Consider the following 13,761-nt stretch of genomic DNA (forward strand, 5'->3'; position numbering starts at 1 on the left):
TCAGAATCAACTCTGTGTGGTTGGTCTTCCAACAAAGTCTAAGACCATCCCACGTTAGCTGAGGTTCCTATGGGCATTACATTTAATGAAAATGAATTTAATACTAGTTCTGTACTTGAAGAAATCCTGACATACAAAATCCTATATTACTAGAATAGAAGCCTTAGGTTGCCTAATTATATGCAGAACAAAAGCTAATTTGCTTTGCTTTGATTTACTGTGGAGTGCTTCAAAAATTGAGCTCCCTGATGCATTTAAAATGAGATCCAATTGACGACAAAATTGATTCAGAGCTTTTCAAGAATTAAGGCATAAAGTAGGCAATCTCCTTTAAGTAAATTCTTTCATATATATTCATGCATTTCTTACAACCTAGGAGCCCCAATTCTAAAAGGTACTGAAGGTTTTTCAAGTTTTCTACACCACATCATCACAGCCTAATTCTTTCTCTTTCTCTATCACTTTCTCCATCACTATTATTAAGCTGAGTATCAGGATGATAGAAATTCAGTGATCAGTAAAGCTTTTCAATGGTTCCAGGACTGATATGCTGCCTTCTTTAACTATTCGAAAAGAATAGATTTGATCTGATTGGGGAATTGGTTGGGAGAATAGCAGGAACCATCATTAACTTTCAAAGATTTTGCAAAGGAGCAGAGTTGCTGAACACAGACATTTTGGAAGATAATCAATAACCCTGAGGTTGTGTTTGTTTTCCCTTAGCTCTGCAAAAAGAAGTCTGCCTTAAAGAGCAAACAAGCTATGATTGTGTTTGTGCTTCAGATGATAATCAGATGAAGGGTGATTTTTATTTAAAAATCTGAAAAGGAATTTATTACTGCCTTTTTTATTTCAGTTTCCCTGACAAGTGGCAATCCCATATTGGAATGCTTAGCAGTGGAACAGCCTGTTAGCTTTAATTATCAGCTAACTTGTGGAGGCAATGGTCATTCAGCAATGATATTCGTTCATCTTCCTGCAGAAGACTTGGGTTTGCTTCCTGACCTACTACGCAGGAACCACTTGTCTGTAAATAGAGAATTGTGTGTTGCTATGATTCAGAACATGTTTTCAGAGTGAGACCAACTAGAAAAAAGGCCTTGTAATTTATTCCCCAAAATCAACTGTGGAAACCCTATGGGTCACAATAGTCTGGTCAATAACTGATCATAGGAATGGTGCAGCAGTCTGTTCTCCCCCCCCCCCCCCCATTTCATTCTTTTGTGCATGTGGCCACATGTCAAGTTGGGGCTGACTCAACAGGAATGACATCACTTTCTTGCTAGATTGTAATCTCTATTTGGCAATTACTCCTACTGTTCTCATTTGCCCAGAGAAGAAATAGCTATGTCTTGGAGAAAGTGCAGCCAGAAAACTCTTTGAAGGCAAAGCTGACAAAACTTTGTCTCACATATTTTGTTGGGTATGTTGTTAGCAAAGGCTGTTCCTTGGACAGGGACATCATGCAACAACCCAGTTTTCGGAGGGAGCTCTGATGTTGGAGTCCTTAATGAGCCCTACTGCTAATTCAGTAGCTACTCTTCTGCAGTTTGAACCCACCCATTGCTCCATGGGATGCAATCTCTTCCCATTATGATTTACAATCAGACACCCAATGGAGGGTCACTGTGTCAGAACCAATTGGATAAGAGTGAGGTTTCTGAAGCTTCCTGGTGGTTTAGTGGTAAGGAATCACACTGCCAAGCCTAAGGCAGATGGTTAGAATTCACCAGCTGCTCCACAGAAGAAAGAAGGGAACCTTCCTCTCATGTGATTTATGGCCTATGAAAACCCACTGGAGGTTCAGCTAAGAGTTGGTTCCAACTCGATGGTACATAACAACAATCATCTAGCTTATTCTAGAAATTTTCTCTTGCTATGTAGCAGATGACCTGAGATGTCATGGCTTAAAACAACACACCTGTATGATGCTTTAAACCACGAAACTTCTGGAATCTGGCACTAGTTAACTGGTTTCTCTGTTGGTTAATGCTGGAGTTGTTGGCAGGATTCATTGCTTTGCAGTAATAGGACTCATAGCAGCTTGCTTCTTCAAGGGGAATCTCACATCTTTCTGACCTCTATACCCTCTCTCAAAGGGATTACCTGATTAAGTCAGGCTCACTCAGGATTAACTCCCTTCAATTAATTTATAGTTATTTAATTAGGGACCTTAGGTTCCTAGACTTATATATCACATGTTTTGGACGTGTGTCTGGTTATCTTTTTTTATTATTTGATTTTAGTGAAAGTTTATAGAAACTTTGGATTTCCATTAATTTATTGTTGCACTTTTCTCACTGTCCACCCCTCCCCCCCAGTTTGCCCTTCTTTTTGAAAAGTAAAAAATTCTTTCATTGTTATTCAATCCCTCTCCCCAAGTCCACTCCTCTATGCTACTTCATTTTGGACTCCTGTCACAACAATAATATCTAGTCATATATCACTTTTAAACAGTTCTCTCCCTCATCTGTTTCAATACAGTATACATTATCTTTTAAATAGAGTACCTATGAAGATCTTTTCACTCACTCACTCACTCACTCACTCACTGCCACTGAATCAGAACCTATTCATAGCTGACACTCCAGTGGACTTTCTGAGCTGTACATAGCAGGGTTTGCCCATCTTTCTCCCTCTGAGCCACTGGTGGATTCGAACCACCAGAGAGCCACCATCTTTAGTTTTAGCAGTGTAACTCCCTGTGGACTGCAACACTAGACCTTCCAATGAAGGTTTACAGTATTTTCTTACCCAGATTTTGAAAAACCAAAAGGGGAGAATATGTTCAACATGTCTCAAGATTAATAAACTGAATAAAAAAAATCAAGCCTTGAATTGCAATGCTGAAGGACTCTATGGGTAAGATTTTGAATGACTCAGGAAGCATAACTAAGAAAAGATGAAAGCTATCCACAGAGTTACTATAAAAAAAGACTTGATCAATAATTTCATGAAGTACCACATGGTCAAGGATCAATAGTACTGAAGGAAGAAGTCCAAGCTGCACTGAAAGTATGGATTAAAAACAAGGCTTCAGGAATTGATGGAATTCCAGGTGAAATGTTTCGATAAACTGATGTAAAGCTGGACCTACTTACTCATCTATGTCATGAAATTTGGGAGACAGCTCTGTGGACTAAAAGATACCCCCTCTAAAAAAAGGTGATCCATCAGAATATAGAAGTTAGGAAACAATATCATTAATATCATATACAAGTTAGATCTCACTGAAGATAATAAAAAATGGCTGGAGCAATATATTGACAGAGAGACCTGTTAGAAATTCAAGCTAGATTCAGAAAAGAATTTTAGAAGGAAGGATATCATTGCTAACATTAGATGGCTCTTGGCTGAAAGCAAAGCATACTAGAAAGATGTGTATACTGTGTTCAGCTGACTATGCAAAAGCATTCAGCTGTGTATTATAACAAATTATGGATAACATTTCAAAGAATGAGAATTCTCGAAGAGTTAATTGTATTCATGCAGAACCTGTACACAGATAAGAAGCAGTCGTTCAAGCAGAACAAGAAGATACTGCAGGCTTTAGAATCAAGAAGGATGTGGATTGTGTTGTATCCTTTCATGTATTTAACCTGTATGCTGAACAAATAATCTGAGAGGCTGGATTATATAAAGAAGAATGTCCATCAAGATTGGAGGAAGATATATTAACTGCCTGTGACTTGCAGATAACACCATCTCACAGAAAATGAAGACCTGAAGCAATTATTTAAGAAGACTGAAGGCTATAGTCTTCAGTATGCATTACACCTCAACAATGAAATAAAAAAAAGTCCTCACAATTAGACCAACAGTATCATGATAAATGGAGAAAAGACTGAAGTTTCCTATGATTCCATTTTACATGACTCTACAATCAATGCCCGTGGAAGCAGCAGTCAAAAAGTCAAATGCCTGTTGCAGTGGACACATTTACTGCCAGAGCGCTCTTTAATGAATTTAAAAGCAAAAATATCACCTTGAGGACTAATATGTGCCTTCCCCAAGCCATGTATATGCATGTGACAACTGGATAATAAATAAGGAAGTGAATTATAATGTAGGAGGGTTGATACTTTAAAATTGGGATGTTAGTGAAGAATATTTAACACACCATGGATTATCCAAAGGACAAATAAATATGTCTTTGGAGAAGTACAGTCAGAATTCTTTTGAAGCAAAGTGACTGAGACTCTCACATACTTTGGATATCTTATCAGGAAGGATGAATCCTGGAGAATGACATGCTTGATAAAGAACAGTGTCATTAAAAAAAAAAAGAGGAAGAGGAAGACCCTTAATGAGAAGAATTAACACAATGCTTACAACAATGGTCACAAACAGCAATGGTTGTGAGGATGGCTCAGGACTGAGCCTTGTTTCATTCCCTTGTACATGCAGTTGTTGTGAATCAGAAAAACTCAGTGGTACCTGATATCTAACAACAACAATACAGTCTACCTGTTATGGAATCTCAAGACCTACAGGATCTTATTTGGCCAGGGTAGGTTTATTTTGAAAAATAATTTTAAAACGGTAACTTCACGCTACTTGTCCTTAGCCCTGGGCCTGAGTGTTTCAGAGCTGGTGAGGATGACTCAGGATAGGGCAGCGTTCCGGATGGCTCTTCATAGCCTTGCTATGTCATACTCGACTTGACAGCACCTCACAACAACAACTTGTAGGTTTACCAGTAATTCCAAAGCTAGACTTACAGCAGGAAGAAAGGATTGATGGGAAGGAGAGTGCAGTATGGCAGTAGGGGTTTGTGATTGGTTGCTAACCTAAAGGCTGGCTCTTCCAGCCCTTCCAGTGGAAGAAAGCCTTGACAATTTGCTTCCAAAATACTTAGAGCAAATCCTTCAAACCCAACCAAACAGAGAACCCCAAGCCCACTATGGAGCAGGATTATTCTGTAACACATAGGGTGGCCATCAGATGGAAGTGACTTAAGAGCAACGAGTTTAGTTTTTTTAATTCCAAATCATTGTCATCAAGTCAGATTCAACTCAGGGTTGACCAGCCCTTCAGTGGGTTTTCAGAGACTGTAAATCACACTGGAGAAGACTACCTTTCCATCTCCAAGGAGCAGTGGGTGAATTCAAACCATGTGCCCTTCGGTTGGGAGTGCATCTCCTTACCACAAACCACTAGTGTTGCCTGGTTTTTAATTAGTGGCCTTAATTACAGCTGTAAAATTTCTTCACCTTTGCCATGTAACATCATCGTGGTAGAAGAAAGTGACAGATGCTGTTGAAACTTATGGGAAGAAGCTGCACAAAGTCACTTTTGAATTCTGCTGACCCTCCTCTCTTTCTGAAGCAGAGTGGAGTTAGATCCTCTAGGCTCTCCCTCCTCAATTGTCAAAATTCAAAAAAGCATTGCCCTGAGTGAGAGCCAGCTCACAGGATATGGCCCATCCTCTCCCGCAGAGTGACTGGTGAGTTTTAACTGCCAGAGAGGCTTTTAGATTAGCAGCCAGCTCCCTACTGACTAGTTCACCAGATCTTCTTCTTGCAAACTCAAGAGAGTGTGATACACATAAATACCCAAGAATATTGCACATCTCATTGATTTCCATCTTGAAATCAGATCTCAAAGAGCTCTCTGATTTAAGAGTTTAACTTCACGTTGAATGGATTGTAACCAAAGCTAGGAAACATTGTCTAAATTGTTGATTGAAAACAAATATGCATTGCAAACTTTCACCCAAGTAATTTCACTGTGAAATTTCACCCAGATAAAGAGAGACCTCTGGTAGCTGAGTGGTAATGAATGGCACTGCCAACCCAAAGGCAGTGTTTCATAGCTGCCAACCACTTTGTGGGAGAAAGATGGGCAATCTCCCCCTGTTTAACCTACTGCTTCTGAAAACATGCTGGAGGTCATGGTAAATAACAACACTGATAGATTTTTTTTTTTTTTTACATTAATGGCAAAGGACTCCTCCACTCATTGGACAATTTTTATGATAGTTTTTTTTTTTTTAAAGGCTAAGGGCTCATCCACTCACTGAATAATTTTTATTTTAATTTAGCTTCGGCTGTGGAGCTGAAACCATGTGTGGTCAATTTTTGCATTACTCAAAGATTACCAGGGAGCAAAAGTTGAGGCTTACTAGAAAGATTTGCTGTTCAACTTCAAATGGAAAAGCAAATGGTGTTTTAGGGTGAGAAAATGGATACAGTTTTCAGAGTATGTAGTCTCTCCTAAATTTGAAAGAGAGTTCTTTCCATTCCTAATATCCTCAGAAGAAAAAATAGTCCCAATGAAGGCTGATGTTCATAGTAGGAGTGGGCCTTAAGTCTAAGCTAGATGTTAAAAATATTTCTCCTTAAAGACAAATACTGTATAAGACTATTACTGTAGAAATAGATAACTAGTCAAATGTATATGAGGATTTAAGGGGGTGGGGGAGTGCAGAGGTGAGGCTGAGCAGACCGGAAATCACAGGGCCGCGCAATTTGATGGTTGGAGAAAGGAGGCAGGTAAAAGAGTTGGGAAAGTTTCAGCGCAGATATGGAAAGACCGGATCATGGTAGGCATAGTTCAATGATGATTCATTTTAGAAAACTTAACGAATGGGAATGATTGAATGAAACAAAATGTGAATGAAGGATAGTATGAAACATAATATATATGAACTTTGTAAGCAAACTGATAAAAAATGAAAGGGTTTGCTTTTTAATTTTATACGAATTTATTTAAAAAAATGTAAATCATTGTTTTCAAGAGCAGAAAAAAGTTTTAAAAATGCATTTCACTTCAGAGTGCTACTGTTTTCATTGACTGAACTTCTATTACTATAACCTTTATTTATGTGGAGCTAGAAAATCCTGGTAAAGCAACAAGCAGGTTACAATTTAAAAATTAAATTTCATTTTAATTAAGCAGGTTAAAATATATGCATTATTATTATTACTCACATATATGAACAAGATCCTGTAGGAATTGAAGTTCCTGAGTTTGTAACTTTCCAGATCTACTTAAGTAAAAGGGAGAATTAAGAGTGCCCAGACTCTGTGTGTGCGCATGCATATGCATGCATATAAAGGAATGCTCACTTTGTCATTGCTATATCTAAAGATGAAACTAAGAGCTGAACTGAGTTTCAGCTCAGAGTGTTACAAGGCTGAAGTCAAGATGTTGTTCACTGACTCATGTCAGCCTGGAACTATTATTATTATTATTATAAATTTTAATTTTAATGAACGTTTACAGAGACTTTGGATTTCCATTCATTCATTGTTGCACTCTTCTCTCTGTCCAACCTCCCCTCCAGTTTGCTCTTCTCTTTAAAAAGTAAAAGAAAAATTCTTTCATTGTTATACAATCCTCCCCCCAACTCCACTCCACTATGCAGGCTTCTTTCTGGACTCCTGTCATGACAATAATACCTAATTATATATCCCTTTTAAACAATTCTCTCTCTCATCTGTTTCAATGCAGTACACATAATTGATCCCATCTTTCTCAGTCTCCCCCCAACCCTGATGTCAGTCTCATTTTACAACAGTGGCAGTATGCAATATTTGTCCTTTTGTGACTGAGATATTTCACTCAGCATAATGTCCTCCAGGGTCACCCACTTTGTATATTTCATGAGTTCCTTGTTTTTCAATGAAGTGTAGTATTCCATTGTGTGAATGTACCAGAGCGTCTCTATCCATTTGTTTGTTGATGGGCACTTAGGTTGTTTCCAACTCTTTGCTATTGTGAACAAAGCTGAGATAAACATGGGTGTGCATATATCTGCTTGGGTGGCAGTTTTGATTTCTTTGGGGTATATTCCCAGTAGTGGAATTGCTGGATCAAGTGTTATGTCTATTTGCAACTTTTTGAGAACGTGTCATACAGCCTTCCATAGTGGTTACACCATTTTACACTTCCACAAACAGTGAATAAGGGTTCCAGTTTCTCCACAACCTCGCCAGCATTTGTTGATTGCTGTTCTGTTAAATTTTGCTGTTTTTACTTGGGTGAGATAGTATCTTATAGTTGTTTTGATTTGTATCTCTCTTAGAGCTAGGGATTTTGAACATTTCTTCATGTGTTTATTTGCCATCTGAATATCTTCTTTGGTGAAGTGTCTGTTCATATTCTGTGCCCATTTTCCAATTTACCTTTATCTTCTTGTGCTGCTCGAGTATTTTATAAATTTTAGATATAAGTCCTTTATCTGACATGTCATTACCAGATATTTTTTCCCAGTCTGTGGCTTCCCTTTTTACCCTGTTGGAGAAGTTTTTGGATGTGCATAGGGATTTGATTCTTAGAAGGTCTCATTCATCTATTTTTATCCTCTCCTGGTTGTAGATTTTTCAGGATGCTTGCAAGACTGTTTATGTTGTGGATTAGGACTTCTAGAATCCTTCCAAGCTTTTCTTTAATGAAGTTTATAGTCCTTGGTTTTAGTCCTGGGTCCATGATCCACTTTGAGTTGCTTTTTGTGTATGGAGTGAGGTGTGGTTCTTGCTTCAGTTTTCTATGGATAGTTTTCCAACTTTGCCAGCACCACTTGTTAAAAAAAAAAAAAGCTGTCATTTCCCCACTTAACTGATTTCATCTCCTTGTTAAAAATCAGTTGACCATAGGTAGATGGGCTGATTTCTGGATTCTCGATTCTATTCCATTGATCTATGTGCCTGTCATTGTACCAGTACCACGCTGTCTTAACCACCATGGCAATGTAGTAGGATTTGAAATCAGAGAGTGAGATGTCTTCTATCTTGTTTCTTTCTCTTAATTGACCATTCAGAGAGTTTCTGATGTGGTGTTACCAACCATATAGAGAGCATCTCCTGTTTTAACTATGTTGCAAACAATCTTGGCAATCCTTATGTAACACAGATAACATTGGGGGTTTATTCTAACCCTTGAAAATATATGTGAAGTTGGTTTAAATGGACTAATCCTTAATTCTATGGAAGTTTAATGCTGTCAAGATTGCTATGGATTATTTTAATGTTTTGTTGTGATTTTAACATAAATTTACAGAAAACTTGGATTTCCATTCATTCATTGTTGCACATTTTCCTCCCTACCTGCCTCCCCAGTTCATTATTCTCTTTAAAAAAATTCTTTCATTGTTGTACAGTTTTCTCCCTCCATCCATCCCAGTCCATCTTGCTATGCACCTCTTATTCTGGGCTGTTGTCATACATTATTTACATGACAACAATGGATTCTTGTAGTCACCTTTAGCTCAGGTTCTGTTCCTTCTGAATTCTCATTCTCTCTCAAATCCTCTCTACTATGTCCCTCAGATGCACAGACCTATGAGCCCCCCAAAAGATTATTGGGGCTCCAGGCCCTGTTACTGGAGTAGAACTGGTTGTACAATTTGTGGGGCCCAGAGAAAAAAAATAACGAGTCCCTTTGTCAAACTTAAGTATTTGAAGATGGAGACTATGAAACCAAACACAAGGACCATTTTGAGGGTGATACCATGTACAACTACAGAGGTCCAAACTCAAAACTCCAACTTTGGAGTCTATCTTCTTACAAGGAAATAAGACTATATTTTGGTTAACTATCAGTAGGAAGCTCTGGTGGCCTAGTAGCAAGAAGCTATCCCAAAGGCAAAGGGTTCAAATCTACAAGCTGCTCCTTAAAAGAAGATTGGGCAATCTCTTCCTTGTAATTAGCTGACTCTGAAAACCCTCCAGGGTGTCAGCTATGGGTCGGTTCCAACTCGACAGTACACAACAACGAGTACACTTAGACTAGCCCTGCATGCTGAGCCCCCACACTGGGAAACATAAAATGAAGAGCAATAATTGCAAACAGCCACTGATAATTGAAATGTGGAAAGTATGATGTATGAAGGTAAGAAAATTGGACATTGTTAAAGAAACAGAATGCATACATATTGACATCCTAGACATTGGCGAGCTAAGATAGATTGATATGGGGCATTTAGAATGAGAATCATATGATCTACTATGCCAGAAGATAAAGTGAGGAAAAATGAAGGTGCATTCAAAGTCAAAAAATTCCTAGATCCATCCTGAAATACAATGTTGTGAGTCAGAGGATAATATCCATATGCATGCAACAAGAACCTGTTAATACCATTATCATTCAACTACACTCACTAATAACTAAAGGCAAAATGGAGAAAATAGAAGATTTCTACTAGCTTTTGCAGTCTCATGTCGATTAAACATGTGAGCAGAATTCATTAATAATAATTGGTGATACAATAGACTACTATGCAGCACACAGGATAATGATTTTGTGAATTGTTACCTAACTTGGAAGGGACTGGAGAGCATTATGCTGAATGAAGCAATTCAGTCCCACAAAGGCAAATATTGTATAAAACCGTTATTGTAGAATGAGTATGAGGATCCAAGGGGCGGGGGGGGTGGTGGTGGTGTGGGGGGGGGTGCAAGTAGAGGGATAAGGATGTGTGGGGAAGGGGATTAATCATGGGGTTGTACAATTTGATGGGGTGTTCAGGGAAATTGGAAGAATCTGGTCTGAAAAACAATGTATTTGAATTTTGTAAATAAACTAGTATCATAAAAATAATAATGATTGATTACTGAAAGGCAAAAGTTGGGAACAAGGAGAAAGAATTATACAGGAAAATATGGATTTGGTGACAGAAATAAGACTGGAGGTAGAATGATAGAATTTTGAACAATCAATGATTTATTAATTGCAAATACCTTTTATAAAAACACACACAGCGACTATACAAGTGGACCTCACCTACTAGACTACACAGAAATCAGATTGCTTACATCTGTGGAAAGAATTGTTGGCGAAGCTCAATATCAGCTGTGAAAACAAGCTCAGGTGCTGACTGTGGAACAGATCATCAACTACTCATGTGCAAGTTCAAATTGAAGCTGAAGAAAATGAAATCTTCAAGAAACAAAACATGACCTTGGGTGTATCACACCTGAATAAAAACCATCTCAAGAATAGGTTTGAGGCCTTAAACCCTAATGAATGAAAACTAAATGAGTTGTTGAAGGATATCAAGACTATCACCCATGAAGAATGCAAAAGGTCATTACAAAGAAGAGGAAGAAAAGACCTAGATGGATGTTGGAAGAGACTCTAGAGTGCTAAACAGCAATGATATCAGTCTAGAGACTAAGATGTGCCTGATTCAGGACACAGTATTCTTAATTGCTTATTGTGCATCTGAGAGCTCAGCAATGACTAAGTATGACAGCAGAACTGATGCCTTTGAGTTGTAGTACTGGGGAAGAGTACTGAACATGCTTTGGACTGCCTGGAGCAGGTCTGTCCTGGAGAAAATGAAACAGGGTTGCTCTTTGGAGGCAAGAGTTTTGAAGCTCTATCTAACATACTTTAGGCATGTTGCCAGTGGGGATCAGTACTTGGAGATGGATATGATGTTTGGAAGGGTAGAGTGCCATCACAGAAGAGGAAGATCCTGGATAAGACACAGTGATTGTGGCAGTGGGGGCATGTATGTCAGACGTGGTGAGATAGGCTCAGGATAGGGCAGAGTTCAGAGATATTGTTCATAGCATTGCTATGAGTTGTAGTTGACTGGACGACACATAACAACAATGATAAACTTCAGAAGGGAGCTCTGGGAGCCTAGTGGTAAGAAGCTGTGCTGCAAACTCAAAGGTATACCATTCAAATCTATGAGCTAATACAGGGGGAAAGGTTGGGCAGTTGCCTCCCATGTGATTAACTGCCTCTGAAACCCTGATGGAGGGTCAGCTGTGAGTCGGGTCTGATTCAATGGCACACAACAACAGCCACAAAAACAATAAATTTGAGAATAGTCACATTAACAGACATTGAAAACCCTATGGAGCACAGTTCTTCCCAGAAAAACATGTTGTTTTTGTTATGTGCTGTTAACTACAATTCATAGTATTCTATGAACAATGGCTCTGAACCTTGTCCTATCCTGTGCCTTCCTCACCGTCTCCACACACTTGAGCTTATTATTACAGTCACTGTGTCAATTTGTCTTATTGAGGGTCTTCCTCTCTTTCACTGACCCTCCATGTTTCCAAGCATAATGTCTTTTTCCGAGGACTGGCCCCTCCTGACCACATGCTCAAAGAACCTTGAGATGCATTTTCATCATCCTTTCCTCCAAGGAGCACCCTGGTTTCAGGACTTTCTCCAGGACAGATCTGTTTGTTCTCTTGATAGTCCATTGGATATTCATTACTCTTGTCCACTTTCATAACTCAAAGTCATCAATTCTTCCTCTGCCATCTTTAGTTATTTCCCAACTTTCAGATGCATGGCAAGTAACTGAAAAGTTCATAGCTTGAATCAGGTGCACTTTAGCCTTTAAATGGAAACTCATGGGGTCATTATAAGTCGACTCAAAGACAACTCTATTTTTTAACAGAAACTTAGGAAGTTGATAGGACAGATTGTAGAGCACTTTCAACCTTAGGCTGAAGAATTTAGACTTTGCTTCATAGTAGAAGTGAGAATCTGAGATGGGCTAGAATTCAGCAGATAGATCCAAGTTAGAGATATGATTTAGGGTATCAGCATCATAAAATTATTAGTTGAAATAAGTTAAATGGTACCTTTCTCAGACAGGAGAGACTCAGAAAAGAAATGGAGATTTTGGAGAGATCTTGGGGTGTAACATAGTTCAATAGAATTGTTGCTGTTGTAGTTGTTTGTTGTTGTTGTTCTTATGTGCCATTGAGTTACTTGTGACTCATAGCAACCCTATGTACAACAGTTCTACCTTGAGCTAACTTTATTATCTCTGACACATCTACCCCCATTCCCCTAATCACTGAGTCAATCCATCACATCCAGGGTCTTCCTCTCTTGCACCCTTTCAAGCATGAGGTCTTTTTCCAGGGACTGGACCCTCCTTGCAACATGCCCAAAGTATGCTAGACAGAGCTTCAGAATCCTTGCCTCCAAGGTGCAGCCTGGTTTGACCATTCTTACCACTGGACCAATTGGCAGCATCACGATGGATGGTGAAGAGATTGACATTGTTCACAGCTTTAGTTTGCTTGGCTCCACAGTCAACACTCTTGGCACCAGTAGCCAGGAGATTAAAAGACATATTGTCATGGGGAAAGTCTGCTGGTAGGGACCTCTCTAAAGTACTCAAGAGCAACGGTGTGTCTCTGGAGACAAAGGTGCGTCTGGCACAGGCCATGGTCTTTACAATCACTTGCTATGCATCAGAGAGCTGGACAATGACCAAGGAGGATAGAAGGAGAATTGATGCTTTTGAGCTTTGGTGTTGGAGAAGAGTGTTGAAGGTGCCATGGACTGCTAAGAGAACAAACAAATTCATCCTGGAAAGGGTTAAACCGGGCTGCTCCTTGGAGGCAAGGATTCTGAGGCTTCATCTGACATACTTTGGTCATGTTGTAAGAAACAACTGGTCCTTGGAGAGGGACATCATGCTTGGGAGGGTAGAGGGCAGGCGCAGGAGGGGAAGGTCCTCTGGGAGATGGATTGATTCGGTGACTGGGGCAATCAGGATGAGTGTGTCGGAGGCAATGAGATTGGCACAGGACAGAGCAGAGTTTATAGCTGCTGTACATAGGGTCATTATGAGTCACAAGCGACTCGATGGCACATAACAACAACAACAACAACAACAGTATGAACCTGTTTGTTCTCCTAGCAGTCCATCATATTTATATATTCAATACTCTTCTTCAGCATCACAGTTCAAAGGCATCAATTATCCTTCTATCATCCCTAGTCATTGTCCAGCTTTCGATGTATAGTAAGTAATTGCAAAGACCATGACCT

The sequence above is a fragment of the Elephantulus edwardii genome, unplaced genomic scaffold (assembly GCF_000299155.1).
Source record: "Elephantulus edwardii isolate Elephantulus edwardi_28Jun2011 unplaced genomic scaffold, EleEdw1.0 scaffold00104, whole genome shotgun sequence".
NCBI classification, from domain to species: domain Eukaryota; kingdom Metazoa; phylum Chordata; class Mammalia; order Macroscelidea; family Macroscelididae; genus Elephantulus; species Elephantulus edwardii.